Source organism: Microcaecilia unicolor, chromosome 6, assembly GCF_901765095.1.
Source record: "Microcaecilia unicolor chromosome 6, aMicUni1.1, whole genome shotgun sequence".
NCBI classification, from domain to species: Eukaryota; Metazoa; Chordata; class Amphibia; order Gymnophiona; family Siphonopidae; genus Microcaecilia; species Microcaecilia unicolor.
The window spans coordinates 224,406,541-224,418,970 of NC_044036.1; positions in this window are offsets into that span (position 1 = coordinate 224,406,541).

Consider the following 12,430-nt stretch of genomic DNA (forward strand, 5'->3'; position numbering starts at 1 on the left):
AGTTGCTCCCCCATGAAACAAAGTATGCAACCATTGAGAGGGAATGTCTGGCAGTAAAATGGGCCATTCAGAAATGTCAGTTCTACCTGGATGGGAGGCCATTCAAATTGTTTACTGACCATGCTCCTTTAAAGTGGTTAGCACAAATGAAGGATAGCAATGCGAGACTGACGAGGTGGTATCTAGCATTACAGCCCTTTCAGTATCGCATTGAGCACAGGGCAGGGAAGTTGCTGCCCCATGTAGATGTTCTGAGTAGGATTGCTAGCCCTGAAGGAGAAAGTAGGAGGAGGCAGAGGGCTAGCAATCACTTAAAGGGGGGGGTATGTGAGGAATGGGTAGATAAACAGAAGGGGAAAGGGAGAAGGGGGGCCCTCCTTCCATATAGGAAGCTCAAGAGGAGCGAGGGGGACTACAGAGACTACAAGTCCCAGAAGCCTGAGTTGGGTAGGAAACAGGAGGGGGAGGACTTTCCTTCCCGGAGAAAGGGGGAGGAGGAGGCTGATTGGGAAATGAAGTCTGAGGAGGGGAATGAGGCACACCTGCTGGGGGAGGGAGTGAACGAGCATATGGACTGGCAAGCAGCAGGAGGGGAGGAGGAGCCGGAGGAGATGGACTTGACAGCTTTTGCTCGTAGCAGGAAAGGGGCTAAAGAAAAGTAAGTCCAGGGGAAAACTGTATGAATTCCAGACCTGTGTGGGTGGTTGTCAGGAAGCAGTGCTGACAAATGAGGGAGGTGGGTCCCTAGGGTAGCAAGTAGGAATTGCTAGCCCCAGGAGTGGATTCATATAGTAGAGGAAAAGCTTTGATCTGAAGAACATTTGAACTGGCAAGTGGAACTTTGTATTAGAATTCTACAAGAGGGGGGGGGGGGAAGGGAAAGAGACTGAAGGGGCCTGTGCTCAGAACAGGACTAGTAGAGAAGCATTTGGGCCTCCTAACCGGGGCTGGAGAGGGTCAGGGAGTAAGTAAACTCGGTGGCTTATCTTAACTACCCCGAATACGGGGTCTGCTCTAAGTAGAGGCAGGACTATCCCTAAGGGAAAGCCCAGGGGACAGAAGGGAGTCTCTGGGCTTCACAAAGAGAAAGATCCTGTTTGGTAGGAGGGTGGGCCTGGAACTAATTGGCTTACTATTGACTAGAGTGAACTTAGTGGCAGAAGCAGGAGTTGTGGTGGAGTACTGACAAGAAGGAGCTTGCAGCAATAATAGAAGTAGGAGGATTAGCCCCAATTGGGCGGGCGAAGAAGGACAGCACGGAGGGGTGTCTAAGGGAGAGCGGACAGCACGGAGAGGTGCAAGCTGACAACATGTTATTCCTGGAATTTTGGATTTTTCCAAGTCCGTTTAGTAGCGGTTTATGGACTTGTCCTTTAGGAAACCGTCCAACCCCTTTTTAAACTCTGCTAAGCTAACCACCTTCACCACTTTCTCCGGCAACGAATTCCAGAGTTTAATTACACGTTGGGTGAAGAAAAATTTTCTCCGATTTGTTTTAAATTTACTACACTGTAGTTTCATCGCATGCCCCCTAGTCCTAGTATTTTTGGAAAGCGTGAACAGAAGCTTCACATCCACCTGTTCCACTCCACTCATTATTTTACATACCTCTATTATGTCTCCCCTCAGCCGTCTCTTCTCCAAGCTGTATAGCCCTAGCCTCCTTAGTCTTTCTTCATAGGGAAGTCGTCCCATCCCCGCTATCATTTTAGTCGCCCTTCGCTGCACCTTTTCCAATTCTACTATATCTTTCTTGAGATGCGGCGACCAGAATTGAACACAATACTCAAGGTGCGGTCGCACCATGGAGCGATACAACGGCATTATAACATCCTCACACCTGTTTTCCATACCTTTCCTAACATTCTATTCGCTTTCTTAGCCGCAGCAGCACACTGAGCAGAAGGTTTCAGTGTGTTATCGACGACAACACCCAGATCCCTTTCTTGGTCCGTAACTCCTAACGTGGAACCTTGCATGACGTAGCTATAATTTGGGTTCTTTTTTCCCACATGCATCACCTTGCACTTGCTCACATTAAACATCATCTGCCATTTAGCCGCCCAGTCTCCCAGTCTCGTAAGGTCCTCTTGTAATTTTCACAATCCTGTCGTGATTTAACGACTTTGAATAACTTTGTGTCATCGGCAAATTTAATTACCTCGCTAGTTACTCCCATCTCTAAATCATTTATAAATATATTAAAAAGCAGCGGTCCTAGCACAGACCCCTGAGGAACCCCACTAACTACCCTTCCCCATTGTGAATACTGCCCATTTAACCCCACTCTCTGTTTCCTATCCTTCAACCAGTTTTTAATCCACAATAGGACATTTCCTCCTATCCCATGACCCTCCAATTTCCTCTGTAGCCTTTCATGAGGTACCTTGTCAAACGCCTTTTGAAAATCCAGATACACAATATCAACCGACTCCCCTTTGTCCACATGTTTGTTCACTCCTTCAAAGAATTGAAGTAAATTGGTCAGGCAAGATTTCCCCACACAAAAGCCATGCTGACTTGGTCTCAGTAATCCATGTCCTCGGATGTGCTCTGTAATTTTGTTTTTAATAATAGCCTCTACCATTTTCCCAGGCACCGACGTCAGACTCACCGGTCTATAATTTCCCGGATCTCCCCTGGAGCCTTTTTTAAAAATGGGCGTTACATTGGCCACCCTCCAATCTTCCGGTACCACGCTCGATTTTAAGGATAAGTTGCATATCACTAGCAGTAGCTCCGCAAGCTCGTTTTTCAGTTCTATCAGTATTCTAGGATGAATACCATCCGGTCCAGGAGATTTGCTACTCTTCAGTTTGCCGAACTGCCCCATTACGTCCTCCATGTTTACCGTGAAGTCAGTAAGTTTCTCCGACTCGTCCGCTTGAAATACCATTTTCGACACCGGTATCCCACCCAAATCTTCCTCGGTGAAGACCGAAGCAAAGAATTCATTCAGTCTCTCCGCTACGTCTTTGTCTTCCTTGATCGCCCCTTTTACCCCTCGGTCATCCAGCGGCCCAACCGATTCTTTTGCCGGCTTCCTGCTTTAATATACTGAAAAACAATTTTTACTATGTTTTTTTGCCTCTAATGCTATCTTTTTTTCATACTCCCTCTTGGCCTTCTTAATCTGCGCCTTGCATTTGCTTTGACACTCCTTATGCTGTTTCTTGTTATTTTCAGACGGTTCCTTCTTCCATTTTCTGAAGGCGTTTCTTTTAGCCCTAATAGCTTCCTTCACCTCACTTTTCAACCAGGCCGGGTGTCTTTTGAACTTCCGTCTTTCTTTTCTAATTTGCGGAATATGTATGGCCTGGGCCTCCAGGATGGCGGCCTGATACGTCTTCCTCCCAAAAGAATCAAGAGTCCTAGCTTCTCTGCCTGGGGGCGCCGAAGCATAGTCTCTAGTACTCCTGGCTGTCTTGAGGGCGGAGTCCACCACCATGGAATTGTGGAGTAACTGAGACCTCATCAACCCAGGTTCACCGTGGATCCGATACTGGGATTCAGCTTTTTTTGGGACCATGGGGCCAAACAAAGGGGCTGACCAGTTTCGCATAAGGACTTCCTTCAGTACCTTATGCAGAGGAACTGTCACAGCCTCTTTAGGTGGAGAAGAATAATCCAAGACCTTGAGCATCTCAGTCCTGGGCTCATCCTCATCCTCCACAGGGAAGGGAATAGCCGTAGCCATTTCCAGAACAAAAGAGGAAAAGGACAGACTCTCCGGTGGAGACAGTCTCCTTTCTAGTGGAGAGGAAGGATCAGAGGGAATCCCAAAGGACTCATCAGAAGATAAGTACCTGGGATCCTCATCTGACTCCTACGAACGCTCCTGCTCAGTGTTGGATAAAACCTGAGTTAAGGTGCTTCAACACTGGACCTGCCTCGACGCTGAGGAGCGATGTCCTCTATGGCGATGTCGAGAGGTCAATGCCCGGTCCGACCGCGGCAAAGCTCCCTCCACCGATGTCGAAGGGGAGTTGACCTGTGTGGCAGCTGATGTCGATGCTGCAGGTGGCAATGCAGTCAGGGACCTCACCACAGGCGAAAGGCCAGACACCACTGCAGTAGCAGAAGGTACAGAAGGCACAAGCACCCCAGACACCGAAGTTGACTGTCGTAGCAGTCCCTTCAGAAGTTCTGGAAACAAGGCCCGGAGGTGCTTGTCGAGAGCCGCCATCAGAGAAGACTGCAGGGTCGGTGGGACAGGCGGTGTCAGAATCCATGGAGGCTCGGGAGTAGGTACTGGGCTGCTAGGAGACCGACGCATCGGCACCTCCTGTATCAAGGGGGAGCGATTTTCTCGGAGCCAATGCTTCTCGGGTGCCGACTCTCTCGACGCCCCGGAGCTCCCGGTACTGTGTGTCGAAGGAGAAGGATGATGGTGCTTCTTCACCTTCGCTCGACGCCCGTCATAGAGACTCCTCGGTACCAATGAGGAGGACATGGAATCCTCATGTCTCCTTGGGGTCTCGAGGCAGGTGGAGACCCACTTGACGCCTCACTGCTTCCAGCGCGAGTTGGTCTCTCAGCAGCCATTACCTTTCTTTCTGACGTCGATGCACTTGTCGATGTCGCCGCTGACGCCACCAACCTCGGTACCGATGTCGATGTCGAAGAACCGGACTGAGCCCCCAAAAGTTTTTCTCGTTGGACTTCTCGAGACGCTTGAGTCCGTTTCTTCATACAAAGACACAGACTACAAGCGGCTGGGCTATGGTCGGGCCCAAGGCACTGGATACACCAAGTGTGGGTATCGGCACCTGAGATAGTCCGGTTGCTTGAAGCCGCTGGTGTCTTCGATGAGACATGGAAGGAAAAACAGCTTCGGCGAAATCAAAAGTTGCGATTGTGCCAGTAGAACGAAAAAAGGGCACAAAAGAAAAGGGAAGAACCCGATCGAGCGGCCTAAACTCTGACCATGTCGAAAAAGAAATAAAACTTATAAAAAGGGATTAAAACTAAGAAAAATACGGGAAGGTAGTTTTTTTTTTTTAAGAAATGTCGAAAAGAAAGATATATATAAATTTCGTACACTAAAGACTCTTTCCTGGGCCAAACTCTCTCTCGTCATGGACAAGAAAAAACTGAGGAACCACGCTCACACGACGGGCGGGAAGTCGTCCGCGCATGCGTGGTGTGCGCTGTTTGCGCGCCAGAAGACTCTGGCAAAACTTTACTTTTTTGCTTGCAAAAATTTGCCAATTCCTGGGCCGACACGGATGTCGACCCACATGTGAGAACAAGTAGCCTGCTTGTCCTCGGAGAATAAAAATTATTTTCCGGCACAGGTAGCGGACATGCGTCAAAAATGAAATTGCCACAAGGTCCACGTGGTAGCCGGGCAGTAACTCCAAATTGACATGCGTTGGGTGAGCGTAGGCACCTACACGGCTTAGTAAAAGGGCCCCTCAGTGCTTTGAAAATGAGCCTCTTTCAATAATCAGTCAAAAACATTGAATAAAGAAAAATAAAAGGTAAAACTCACCATTTCACCTCCCAAAATTAAACAGAACATTGAAAACACATTAAATGGTGCTAAAATCATAATTAAAAAAGTAGAGCTAGATAAAAGCACATCAAGAAGCAGAGATTTTGAGAGTGGAAATTGATTGTCAGTTGTCCTTAAGTCATCAGGTTAATAATGTAGTGAAGAACTTTTATTTGCTTAAAAAATTGAGGATGATTCAAACGTTTTTTGATCAAGAAATTTTTCATTTGTTAGTACAGTCCTTAACCCTTTCCCAGTTAGATTATTGCAATTCTGCATATATTGGCTGCACAAAGAATTTAAAAATCAAGTTACAAAGTGCAGAATGCAGCTATTTTTAGCAGGCAAACATGATTCTATCACTCTGTTGATTAAATAATTAAACTGGCTACTGGTAGAAGCTAGATTAGAATTTAAGATGCTAAAACTGGTTCATAAGATTTTTTTTATGGAGATGCTCTTGCCTACTTGTCCAATTATGTTTTAGTTTTAAATGGGAATGGTCTTGGAGTAACTAGAAATTGCTTCACACTTGCTTTTCTTTTCCTTCTGTCAGACAGATGAAGGCATCTTTTTCCTATCAAGCCACAGTTTATTGGAATATATTACCTCTGCTTATTAGGCAATTGGAAAATTATAGAAAGATGTTGAAACCTTGCTGTTTACATTGTTGCTTGAATTCTGAGAGCTACCAGGTACTTCTTAGCCAGGATCAGGTGACCCTCAGGGGGAGGAATGCTGGCTTCGGCCTAACCCCTGGTAAGCCTTTCTTGGTTGAGAGGTGCCCAGCTCTCCCACCGGTTGCCTTCTCAGGTGCCGTGGAGGACTTGCAGCTCATCTGCATATCCTCGGAGCCTTCGCCGGAGTGACTCCCAGGTCCGTTCCGATCCACTCGGGGCCTCTGCTCAAGGTGCACAGTGCTCCTACCAGGTGCTGTGGAGGACTTGCAGCGTTCTGCATATCCTCACAGCTGCATCCGGGGTGACTCCCAAATCCACCCCGACCTTCCCAGGGCCTTCGCCACAGTTACCCAGGGCTTTCGCTCCACCTACCCAGAGCTACCAGGTACTTCTTAGCCAGGATCAGGTGACCCTCAGGGGGAGGAATGCTGGCTTCGGCCTAACCCCTGGTAAGCCTTTTCTTGGTTGAGAGGTGCCCAGCTCTCCCACCGGTTGCCTTCTCAGGTGCCGTGGAGGACTTGCAGCTCATCTGCATATCCTCGGAGCCTTCGCCGGAGTGACTCCCAGGTCCGTTCCGATCCACTCGGGGCCTCTGCTTTCCTTCTAATAAGTTCTGGGAGAAGAGGATATTTCTCTGGTAAGTGAACAAATTTTGCTTGTGCTTTCGGAACTTGAAGATTGGGGTTTAAAGGAGGAACTGTAAGTTAGTGATAGGCTGATATCCTTAATACTTTAGCAAGTTTTAAATTACGGAAAAACTCAAAAAACACTAAGATGGAGTCAGCAGTCCAGCAGCGAGAGGGGTGCTATCCAGTCTTTTGCATTGAGTGTCACATGTATGATTATCTCCCAATTGGTGAGGTGTCATATGTGTGTGCCCGATGCAAAGAGCTCCTAGCTCTCAGAGAACGTGTCCGTTCTCTTGAGGCTAGAGTAGCAGACTTGATGGAGCTGAGGGAGACAGAGAGGTACATAGAGGAGACCTACAGGGATGTTGTAGAGAAGTCCCACCTCCAGTCAGGTAGCCCCTGTGCTACCTTGGAGGAAGGAGGTCTCCTAGAAGGAGAGCATCACCCTGGTGAAGTAGGAAGTACTCCTGTAGCCAGGACCTGCCCACCAGGGGATGTATTATCCTTTCGCACCGAGGATATATCTCCAAATGTTGCCCGGGAGGGAAAGGTTAGGACAGCTGTTGTACTTGGTGATTCGATCATTAGGCATATAGATAGCTGGGTGGCTGGTGGACGTGAGGATCGCCTGGTGACTTGCCTGCCTGGTGCGAAGGTGGCAGACCTCACGCGTCACCTAGATAGGATTTTATATAGTGCTGGGGAGGAGACGGCTGTCTTGGTACATGTGGGTATTAATGACATAGGAAAATGTGGGAGAGAGGTTCTGGAAGCAAAATTTAGGCTCTTAGGTAGAAAGCTGAAATCCAGATCCTCCAGGGTAGCATTTTCTGAAATGCTACCTGTGCCACGCGCAGGGCCCAAGAGACAGGCAGAGCTCCAGAGTCTCAATGAGTGGATGAGACGATGGTGCAGGGAGGAGGGCTTTAGATTTGTTAGGAACTGGGCAACATTCTGGGGAAGGGGGAGCCTATTCCGAAAGGATGGGCTCCATCTTAACCAGAGTGGGACCAGGTTGCTGGCATCGGCGTTTAAGAAGGAGATAGAGCAGCTTTTAAACTAGAAATGGGGGGAAGGCCGACAGTCGCTCAAAAGAGCATGGTTCGGGATAAGGTATCTTTCAAAGATATCACCATAACAGGGAAGATAGAGTATCCTGATAGTGAGGTTGCAAAAGAGATTGTAGTAGATCGGGTATCTTTAAATAACAATAAAAATCAGACAAAAGATTGCCAATTAATACTGTCAAGTACTAAGCATGATGTACTTAGGAACAACAAACATAGTTTGAAATGTCTATATGCGAATGCCAGGAGCCTAAGAATAAGATGGGGGAGTTGGAATATATTGCACTAAATGAAAAATTAGATATAATAGGCATCTCTGAGACCTGGTGGAAGGAGGATAACCAGTGGGACACTGTCATACCGGGGTACAAATTATATCGTAGTGATAGGGTGAATCGGATTGGTGGAGGGGTAGCATTGTATATTAACGAGAGCCTTGAATCAAATAGATTGAAAATTCTGCAGGAAACAAAACACTCCTTGGAATCACTGTGGATTGAAATTCCATGTGCAAAGGGGAAAAGGATAGTGATAGGAGTGTACTACCGTCCGCCTGGCCAGGACGAACAGACGGATGCGGAAATGTTAAAGGAAATCAGGGACGCAAACAAACTGGGCAACACAATAATAATGGGGGATTTCAATTACCCGCATATAGACTGGGTTAATGTAACATCTGTACACGCAAGGGACATAAGATTTCTTGATGAAATCAAGGACAGCTTCATGGAACATCTAGTTCAGGAGCCGACAAGAGAAGGAAAAATACTAGACTTAGTCCTTAGTGGTGCTCATGATCTAGTGCAGGGGGTAACGATACGAGGGCCGCTTGATAACAGTGATCATAATATGATCGGTTTTGATATTGGCATTGAAGGAAGTGAAACTAGGAAATCAAGTACGCTAGCGTTTAACTATAGAAAAGGTGATTACGACAAAATGAGAAAAATGGTGAAAAAAAGACTGAAAGGAGCAGCTCGCAGAGTAAAAAGCTTGCATCAGGCGTGGATGCTGTTTAAAAACACCATCCTGGAGGTTCAGGACAAATATATTCCACGTATTAGAAAAAAGGGAAAAAAGACTAAACGTCAGCCGGCGTGGCTAAACAGTAAGATAAAGGAAATCATTAGAGCCAAAAAACAATCCTTCAGAAAGTGGAGAAGAGAACCAACTGAAAGTAACAGGATAGATCATAAGGAATGCCAAGCCAAATGCAAAGCGGAGATAAGGAGGGCAAAAAAGGACTTTGAGAAGAAATTAGCGTTGGAAGCAAAAATACATAGTAAAAATTTTTTTAGATACATTAAAAGCAGGAAACCGGCCAAAGAGTCGGTTGGGCCGCTGGACGAAAATGGTGTTAAAGGGGCGATCAAGGAGGACAAAGCCGTAGCGGAGAAATTAAATGAATTCTTTGCTTCGGTCTTCACCGAGGAGGATTTGGGGGGGACACCGGTGCCGGAAAGAATATTTGAAGCGGGGGAGTCGGAGAAACTAAACGAATTCTCTGTAACCTTGGAGGATGTAATGGGTCAGTTCAGCAAGCTGAAGAGTAGTAAATCACCGGGACCTGATGGTATTCATCCCAGAGTATTAATAGAACTAAAAAATGAACTTGCGGAGCTACTGTTAGAAATATGCAATCTGTCCCTAAAATCGAGTGTAGTACCGGAAGACTGGAGGGTAGCCAATGTTACTCCGATTTTTAAGAAGGGTTCCAGAGGAGATCCGGGAAATTATAGACCGGTGAGTCTGACGTCGGTGCCGGGCAAGATGGTGGAGGCTATTATTAAGAATAAAATTGCAGAGCATATACAAAAACATGGACTGATGAGACAAAGTCAGCACGGATTTAGTGAAGGGAAGTCTTGCCTCACCAATCTAATGCATTTTTTTGAGGGGGTAAGCAAACATGTGGACAATGGGGAGCCGGTTGATATTGTATAACTGGATTTTCAGAAGGCGTTTGACAAAGTGCCGCACGAAAGACTCCTGAAGAAATTGCAGAGTCATGGAATCGGAGGTAGGGTATTATTATGGATTAAGAACTGGTTGAAAGATAGGAAGCAGAGAGTAGGATTGCGTGGCCAGTATTCTCAGTGGAGGAGGGTAGTTAGTGGGGTCCCGCAGGGGTCTGTGCTGGGTCCGTTGCTTTTTAATGTATTTATAAATGACCTAGAGATGGGAATAACTAGTGAGGTAATTAAATTCGCCGATGACACAAAATTATTCAGGGTCGTCAAGTCGCAGGAGGAATGTGAACGATTACAGGAGGACCTTGCGAGACTGGGAGAATGGGCGTGCAAGTGGCAGATGAAGTTCAATGTTGACAAGTGCAAAGTGATGCATGTGGGTAAGAGGAACCCGAATTATAGCTACGTCTTGCAAGGTTCCGCGTTAGGAGTTACGGATCAAGAAAGGGATCTGGGTGTCGTCGTCGATGATACGCTGAAACCTTCTGCTCAGTGTGCTGCTGCGGCTAGGAAAGCGAATAGAATGTTGGGTGTTATTAGGAAGGGTATGGAGTCCAGGTGTGCGGATGTTATAATGCCGTTGTATCGCTCCATGGTGCGACCGCACCTGGAGTATTGTGTTCAGTACTGGTCTCCGTATCTCAAAAAAGATATAGTAGAATTGGAAAAGGTACAGCGAAGGGCGACGAAAATGATAGTGGGGATGGGACGACTTTCCTATGAAGAGAGGCTGAGAAGGCTAGGGCTTTTCAGCTTGGAGAAGAGACGGCTGAGGGGAGATATGATAGAAGTGTATAAAATAATGAGTGGAATGGATCGGGTGGATGTGAAGCGACTGTTCACGCTATCCAAAAATACTAGGACTAGAGGGCATGAGTTGAAGCTACAGTGTGGTAAATTTAAAACGAATCGGAGAAAATTTTTCTTCACCCAACGTGTAATTAGACTCTGGAATTCGTTGCCGGAGAACGTGGTACGGGCGGTTAGCTTGACGGAGTTTAAAAAGGGGTTAGATAGATTCCTAAAGGACAAGTCCATAGACCGCTATTAAATGGACTTGGAAAAATTCCGCATTTTTAGGTATAACTTGTCTGGAATGTTTTTACGTTTGGGGAGCGTGCCAGGTGCCCTTGACCTGGATTGGCCACTGTCGGTGACAGGAAGCTGGGCTAGATGGACCTTTGGTCTTTCCCAGTATGGCACTACTTATGTACTTATGTACTTATGAAATGCTTTCTGGCCACAATGTGATAGTTGTTGGAAGGAGAATTCCAGCTCATTCCTTCAGTAGTGGATGCACACCAGAAACATTTTCCACACACCCAATGTCCCCTCTGCATGGTCTTCATTTGTTTCTGAAAGTATATGCTTGTATGTAAGGGATATATGTTTGGCTGCAGTCAATAAGCATATTTGTTCCCTGCATGTGAGTTTTCAGCACCATTATATAGATAGTGCTGCTAAAAACTCCCTCTAAATGTTCCATCACTATCCACATAGTGCTGGGGCAGAGCAATGGCATTTCACTATATGGATAGCAGTGATAATATTCAGCCACAAGCCATATAGCTAAACAGTTTAATTTTGGACAGAGAAAAGTGCTGTCCTAAATCTAACAGCTTAACCCTCCTGTTTACTAAGTCATGTTAGCTATTGCTGCATGGCAGCCGCTAGCACAGCTTAGTAAACAGATAGCAGCTGAATATTGCCTCTGTTTGAATAATGTTTATTTATTTATTTAGATTTTGCTCACACCTTTTCAATAGTAGCTTAAGGTGAGTTACATTCAGGTACTCTAGGTATTGCCAGATGTAAGCACTTTCCATGTATATTTAGTGCCACCGTCTATCCATACAGAAGTTCTGAAAAATATATATATACTAGTAAAAAAGGCCCGTTTTGGTATGAAATGAAATGGGCGCTAGCAAGGTTATTCCTCTCTCCCTCCCTCCCTCTCTCCCTCTGTCCCTTCCAAGTCCCACGGCCCCCTTTCTTCCCTTCCGATTTCCAGGCCCTCCCTCCCTCTCTCTCTCCTTCCCTCTGTGACTGTACCTCCCCCGAGTTCCAGTCCCCCCTCCTCTCTGTCTCACAGACACATCCTTGCGATGCCTCCACCTGCGGCCCTCCCCACACTGGCCCCGCCCATCCCCCTATGTACACGCTGCCCCCCCTCCAAAATCGCCAACCTCCCTCAGCTCCCCTCCCTCCCTCTTATCGGGGTCCCGGCGGCAGCAGTGAAGAGTCTCGCGAGTCTGCTGCCTTCCCTTCTCTTTGCTTTCAGCTCTGACGCTGGTTGGGGGGGAGGGGAGGGTAGCAGAGGGGGGTTGGCGATTTTGGAGGGGGGGGGCGACGTGCAGGTAGGGACGTCTCTGCCCACTCCCACTGTTCTTCAACGTGCGTCTCTCACTGGGATCGTAACCCCCTGCTGATGTCAGGCAAGCAGGGTTCTACTGCTGGCCAGTGATGTCAGCAGGTGGTTACGATCCCAGGTAGACACTTTAGAATATTCACATAGCAAATTATTATATTAGATTTTTAATGCCATAGCCACCAAGTCTGAATAATGACCCACATATTTTTTTGACAT